This window comes from Rhincodon typus, chromosome 46, assembly GCF_021869965.1.
Source record: "Rhincodon typus isolate 14 chromosome 46, sRhiTyp1.1, whole genome shotgun sequence".
Classification (NCBI taxonomy): Eukaryota; Metazoa; Chordata; class Chondrichthyes; order Orectolobiformes; family Rhincodontidae; genus Rhincodon; species Rhincodon typus.
In genome coordinates, this window is record NC_063377.1 from 1,176,809 (window position 1) to 1,184,749 (window position 7,941).

Sequence of the window (7,941 nt, forward strand, 5' to 3'; positions counted from 1 at the left end):
CTATCCTCAAAGATGAAAGAGCCCAATACAAAAGATAAAGTGCAAAAGATTAGGCTGAAGCATTCACAACCATCTTCAGTCAAAAGTGCCAAATCGATGATCCATCTCTGCCTCCACCAGTGGTCCACAACATTACAGGTACTAATCTTCAGCCAATTCAATTTACTCCATGTGATATCAAGATACATTTGAAGGCACTGGATATTGCAAAGGCTATGGGCCCTGACAACATTATGGCAATAGTGCTGAAGACTTGTGCTAGCCAAGCTCTTTCAGCACAATTACAACACTGGTATCTATCTACCCAATAATGTGGAAAATTGCCCAGGTACATCCTGTACACAAAAAGCAAGTCAAATTCACCTGGCCAATTATGGCCCATCAGTCTACTGTCAATCATCAGTAAAGTGATGGAAGGTGTCATCTACAGTGCTATCTAGTAGCACCTGCTCAGCAATAACCTGCTTAATGATGCTCAGTTTCAATTCTGCCAAGGCCAATCAGCTCCTGACCTCATTACAGCCTTTGTTCAAGCTGAATTCAAGCTCAAAGAGCTGAATTTTAGAGGTGAGGTGAGAGTGACAGTATTTGTCATCAAAGTTTCATTCAACTAAATGTGGCGTCAAGCAAAATTGTGATCATGAATATTAAGGACAAACTCTCCACTGGTTGAAATTATTCCGAGCACATAGGAAAATGGTTGTGGTTGTTGATGGTCACCCATCTCAGCTCCAGGACATCTCTGCAGGGTACCTCAGGTCTTAGGTCCAACCATCTTCAACTGCTTTATCAATGATCTTCCCTCCATCATAAAGTTAGAAATGGGAATGTTCGTTAACCATTGCACAATGTTCAGCACCATTCACGACTCCTCAGATACTGAAGCAGAAATGAAGGGTCGATTGGGTGACCGCTTCGCAGAACAATTACATTCTGCTCGCAAAAAAGACCCTGAACTACCTGTTGTCTGCCACTTTAACACACCACCCTATTCCCTGGACAATAACTCTGTCTCTGGCTTGTTGCAGGATTCTAGCAAAGTTCAAAGCAAGTTGGAAGAACAACACCTCATTTTCTGCCTGGGGACCCTGCAGCCCTCCAGACTCAATATCGAGTTCGATAAGTTTAGGGCCTAAACTCTCCCATGTCCTAGCCCCCTACCCCACAAAACAGGGCCTTGTTATCACATAGCCTGCCTTGATACACTACCTATTGTTAGTCACTAACAGCCCCTATTAACACTAATCACCCTCCTAGCCAGATTGTTATTAACTCCTTTGTCTATCCAATCACTCTCTCCTCAGGTTCTATCCTATCATTTACTCTCTACCCCATCCCGCTCCATATTTTCTGCATATAAACTGACATTGTCCCAGCTACCATCAGTTCTGATGAAGGGTCACCGGACCCAAAATGTTAACTCTGATTTTCTTCTTCACAGATGCTGCCAGACCCAGCAACTTTTGTTTTTGTTACCAAAGCAGTCCATGTTCAAATGCAACAATATCTGGACTATTTCCAGGGTTGAGCTAGCAAGTGGTGAGTAACATCCACCCCATACAAATGCCAGACAATGACCATCTTCAATAATCTATTCACCACGCCTTGATGGTGTTACCATCACTGAATTGTCCACTATCAACATCCATGGGGTTACTATTGACCAGAAACTCAACTGGACTGTCCACATAATCAGAGTAGCTACAGGAACATGTCAGAGGCTAGGAATACTGTGGCAAGTAACTCACCTCCCGACTCCTCAATACCTGAACACCATCTACAAGGCATAAGTCAGGAATGTGATGGAATACTCACCACTTGCCTGGATGACTGCATCCTGAAGAACACTCAAGAAGCTTGGCACCATCCAGGACAAAGCAACCAGCTTGATTGGCACCACATCCATTTCCTCCACCACTGACGCTCAGTAGCAGCAGTGTGTATTACCTACAAAATATACTGCAGAAATTCACCAAAAATCCGCGGTTACTTCCATCTAGAAAGATAAGGGCGGCAGATACATGGGAACATCATCAGCTTCAAGTTCTCCTCCAAGCCAGTCACCACCCTGACTTGGAAATATATTGCTGTTTCTTCACTGTGCTGAGTCAAAATTATGGAATTATCTCCCTAAGGGCATTGTAAGTCACCCTACAGCATGTGGACTGCAACGATTCATGAAGACAGCCCAGTACGATTTTCTCAAGAACAACTAGCGATGGGCAATAAATACTGGCCAGCCAGTGATGCATATGTTCCATGAGTGAATAAAAAAACAAGCAATGCACAAAAGGTATATAATTAACTGCAAAAGTAAAACTATTCCAATTGATAAATGGCAATCTAACTTTGAGATTGGATATTTCCCTTTTGCATTCTTGTACATATGCTAATTTTTGAGGGATGTATAAATTGAATATTTTTGTTTTTACTTTACAATTTCAGTAATTTCATTTAGGGAAGGGAAGTGCTGTCCTTATCGTGTCTGGCCTAATTGTGACTCTAGGCCCATAGCATTGTGCTAATTAGAGTTGGGCAATAAGCCAGCTGATGCCTTCATTCCATAAGCAAATAAAAAATGTTCTTTGGCAATTTAATATTTTACTTGTTACCTAATTTTGGCTGTCAATAATAATAGAGGCAGCCATGATACTGATTGGTTGCAATCTATCAGTGGACAAATGAAAACATTTTTCACACTGTTGCAGATGATGCTAGACTTCTTTTGTGATATTTTGATAGTTTGCATTTGAAGTCTAACTGAGGTCGTGGAGGTGAGTGGTGGGAAGAGTGAAACTCAACCATCCAGTAGTGTGTGACTCAATCTCTGTTCATTTAATTGGGAAAATGAATGCATCAACTCCTCTGAAAACTTCATGGAAGAGGGCAATTTAATAGTTGACACGCAAATTAACTATGGCATATACCAGTTATAGCAATCAATTGCTTGCTATATTCCTGAGTTCAATTAGACCTATTCTAATTTGAAACTGGTAGGTTTCATTCAATCTTCAAGTTTGGATTTCAAAGGTTCAGTTTTTAGATCCTTGCAAGCATTGCACAAGCGTGAACAGGTAAATGATTATATGTGACCTTTAATGTAAAGTGAAATTTTCCAAGATGGTCCATAGTTACATTATAAAGCAAAATATGACATGGAGCAACATCAGGCGATGTTAGGCCAGGTGACCAAATTCCTGGTCAAGAAGTAGATTTTAAGGAGTATCTTAAAGGAAAATGAGGTGTAGAGGTGGGAAGGTACAGAAAGAGAATTCCAGAGCTTGAGGCCAGGTAACTGAAGTCACAGCCATTTGTGTTGTAGCAATTAAAATTGGAGATGTGCAAGAGGCTAAAATAGAGGAAGATTGTAGGACTGAAGAAAATTAAATGATAGGGAAAGGCCATGACTGGACTTGAAAATAAGAATGTGAATCCTCACGTTAAAACAGTGATTAACTAGGAGCCAATGTAGATCAGAAAGTTCAGGGATGATCGGGAAATAGGACTTACAGTGAGGTAAGACATATGTGACAGAATCTTGAATAACCTTAAGTTTACAGAAGGTAGAATGTGGGCGACCAGACATGCATGCGTACGAGTACTCAGATCTGGAGGTAACGGATGCATGAATGATGATTTCAGCAACAGATGAGCTGAGGCAGGAGTGAAGTTGGGTGATGTCATGGAGATAGAAATATGTGGTCTAAGCTGTGGTGTGAATTAAGGTCCAAAGCTCATCTCTGAATTAAATGTGACACCAAGGTAGCAAACATACTGGCTTAATCTCAAGTTGTTGCCAGGGATACATGTGAGGTCAGCAGTTAGAGAATGGAGATAGTAGGAACTGCAGATGCTGGAAAATCCGAGATAACAAGGTGTAGAGCTGGATGAACACAGCAGGCCAAGCAGCATCATAGGAGCAGGAAGGCTGACGTTTCGGGCCTCGACCCTTCATCAGAAATGTCCGGAGGGAGGAGGGTAACTTCTTCAGGGTAGGCATCCTTAGAAGAGGCTTTGCAGGGGGTTTAAAATTGTATCAGAGATAGTAGGAACTGCAGATCTTGGAAAATCTGAGATAACAAGGTGTAGAGCTGGATGAACACAGCAGGCCAAGCTGATGAAGGGTCTAGGCCCGAAACGTCAGCCTTCCTGCTCCTATGATGCTGCTTGGCCTGCTGTGTTCATCCAGCTCTACACCTTGCTATCTTAGTTAGAGAATGGAGTTTGGAGTAGGGACTGAAAACAATGGCTTCATTCAACATATCTCAATAACAATAAGAACAATCAGTATTCTATGATGTACTTAGGACCCCAGTGGCCATTATAGGTTGGAAGTGATCCGGACATTCTCAATACAAGTTCTGATCAGTTCCATGTTGATAGAGGTGTAAAAGCCCAACAGATAGTTTCATGGGGCCTGAGAATGAATAATTCTCCTCCAAGCTATTGAATGATAGAGATATTCACAGTACAAACCATTTGGCCCATTGAGTCCATGTTAGTTTTCTATGGAAAAATCCAGTTGGTATAGTTCCTCTGTTCCATCCCTGTAACCCTGCAACTTTATTTCCTTTAATTTATTTTGAAATCATTGATCATTTTTGGTTTCATTGCCCTCATGAACAGCATCAGGACAGTATCATCATTATCACTTGCTGAATTAAAAAAAAGCTATTGTTCACATTTTCCATGCAACTCTTTCCCAAAACCTTAAGACTGTACCCTTGCAAAAATAATATTGTAGGAGCTGACAACACAGTGACTAGATTCACTGCATGTTGTGGCACTGGGCAATTAAGAATTAGGCTTAAATCCTAATCTGTGGTTAATTAACAGTTTTCAGCAGTGCTTAAAATGCTGATGTTTTTATTGGGCAGACTTCCTGTCAAAGTTGGAGCTTTCTGGACAATATGCAGTAATGTTGTCCACATTTGTGGTAGTTAAATTAGTGGATACAAATTTTCTGCACTTTAAGTCGCCTTCTCAGTCACTGCAACTGCTTTGAACCTATTAGTTAACAGACTGCAAATCTGGTCAAGCTGACTGCTGTTAATAAGCCATAGTGCTAACTTTAACCCTGCCAAATGGGTAGGCAGGTTTGTTTTTTGAGAAAAAAATTAATGTCACCAATCCTGCTGCCTTCTATGGTTTGTAATTTTGGAAGGCAGGAAGTTTCTTTTTTAAGTCTGCAGTTTGGGTTTTAATTATGTCAGACTTTGCTGGTGGCTTCCCACTTGACGTTGTAGCTGACTTCAACTTCTCTGCTTTGATTATTGTCAGTGATTAGACTGCAGAATATTTTAATCCAGTGGTTTCAGTTTGTAAATATGTGGCCACTGAACTCGATTCATCTGTTTACAGAATCATATCTATTTTTCTACTCCGAGAAAAGCTTTGCGCTTTTTGTTAATAGGCAACAATTATCTTCATATTTCTAGACAAAGACAGCAAAGATTATCTAAAATTCCGGTAACTTTTCCTGCTCACTGTTTTGAGTTTAATGCCAGAAAGTAAGAATGAGGACAGGATCAATAGCAAGTGTTGATTTGACTGGGGAAGATGGATTTAATATAGCCAAAAAAGGAAGTAATGTCTCTGATTGTTGTAACTTTTAACATTGCAGACATAATTCTGGTAGCTTATTTTTCAACAAGCACAAACGTAATGGCCAGACGTCAACTCTCTGACACCTCCTTCTACCGCCCCCTTGATCATGACCCCAGTCCCTGAGCACCAAACCATCATCTCCTAAACCATCCACAACCTCATCACCTCAGGTCACCTCCCACCCACGGCCTCCAACCTCATCGTTCCCCAACCCCGCACTGCCCGCTTCTATCTCCTTCCCAAAATCCACAAACCTGAATGCCCTGGTCGACACATTGTCTCCGCCTGCTCCTGCCCCACCGAACTGATCTCCAACTATCTGGACTCCACTTTCTCCCCCTTGGTCCAGGAACTCCCTACCTATGTCCGTGACACCACCCATGCCCTCCACCTCCTCCACAACTTCCAATTCCCCGGTCCCCAACACCTCATCTTTACCTTGGACGTCCAGTCCCTCTAAACCTGCATTCCCCATGCAGATGGCCTAAAGGCCCTCCGCTTCTTCCTGTCCCGCAGGCCCGACCAGTCCCCCTCCACTGATGCCCTCATCCGCTGAGCCGACCTCGTCCTCACCCTCAACAACTTCTCTTTCAATTCCTCCCACTTCCTACAGACAAAGGGGGTGGCCATGGGTACCCGCATGGGCCCAAGCTTCGCCTGCCTCTTTGGAGGTTACGTGGAACAATCCCTCTTCCGTACCTACAGCGGCCCTAAACCCCACCTCTTCCTCCATTCCATTGATGACTGTATCGGCGCCGCCTCATGCTCCCACGAGGAGCTCGAACAGTTCATCCACTTCACCAACACCTTCCACCCCAACCTTAAGTTTACCTGGACCATCTCTAATACCTCTCTCCCCTTCCTGGACCTCTCTGTCTCCATATCGGGCAACCACCGAGAAACCGATATTCATTTCAAGCCCACCGCCTCCCACAGCTACCTCGAATACTCCTCCTACCACCCACCTTCCTGCAAAAATGCTATCCCCTATTCCCAATTCCTTCACCTCCGCCGCATCTGCTCCCAGGATGAGACATTCCACTCCCGTACATCTCAGTTGTGCTCGTTTTTCAAGGATCGTAACGTCCCCCCCTCAGTGGTCGAGAACGTTCTCAACCGTGTCTCCCACATCTCCCGCAACTCATCCCTCATGCCCCGTCCATGCAATAAGAACCAAAAAAGAATCCCCCTCGTCCTCATGTACCACCCCACCAACCTCCGGATCCAACACATCATCCTCTGACACTACTGCCATCTGCAATCCGACCCCACCACCAAAGACATCTTTCCCTCCCCACCTTTATCTGCTTTCCGGAGGGACCACTCTCTCCGTGACTCCCTTGTCCGCTCCACACTCCCCTCCAGCCCCACCACATCCGGCACTTTTCCCTGCAACCGCAGGAAGTGCTATACCTGCCCCCATACCTCCTCCCTCACCCCCATCCCAGGCCCCAAGAAGACTTTCCACATCAAGCAGGTGTTCACCTGCACATCTGCCAATGTGGTATACTGCATCCGCTGTACCCGTTGTGGCCTCCTCTACATCGGGGAAACCAAGCGGAGGCTCGGGGACCGCTTTGCAAAACACCTACGCTCGGTTCGCAATAAACAACTGCACCTCCCAGTCGCGAACCATTTCAACTCCCCCTCCCATTCCTCAGACGACATGTCCATCCTGGGCTTCCTGCAGTGCCACAACGATGCCACCCGAAGGTTGCAGGAACAGCAACTCATATTTCGCTTGGGAACCCTGCAGCCCAATGGTATCAATGTGAATTTCACAAGCTTCAAAATCTCCCCTCCCCCTACCGCATCCCAAAACCAGTCCAGCTCATCCCCACCTCCCTAACCTGTTCTTCCTCCCACCTATCCCCTCCTCCCACCTCAAGCCGCACCCCAATCTCCGACCGACTAACCTCATCCCACCCCCTTGACCTGTCCGTCCTCCCTGGACTGACCTATCCCCTCCCTAACTCACCACCTACACTCACCTTTACTGGCCCCATCCCCACCTCTTCGATCATTTTGTTTCCTCTCCACCTATCCTCTCCTCTATCCATCTTCTATCCGCCTCCCACTCTCTCCCTATTTATTTCAGAACCCCCTTCCCCTCCCCCTTTTCTGATGAAGGGTCTCGGCCCAAAACATCAGCCTTTCTGCTCCTATGATGCTGCTTGGCCTGCTGTGTTCATCCAAGCCTGCACCTTGTTGTCTCCATAATTCTGGTAATCACTGCTTCGAGAGAAATTAAACATATTTAAGTTTTGTCTAAAAGGACTGGCCTGGCTACATCCTGATGAATCGCTAACAACATTGCTACATGTTGCAATCAGA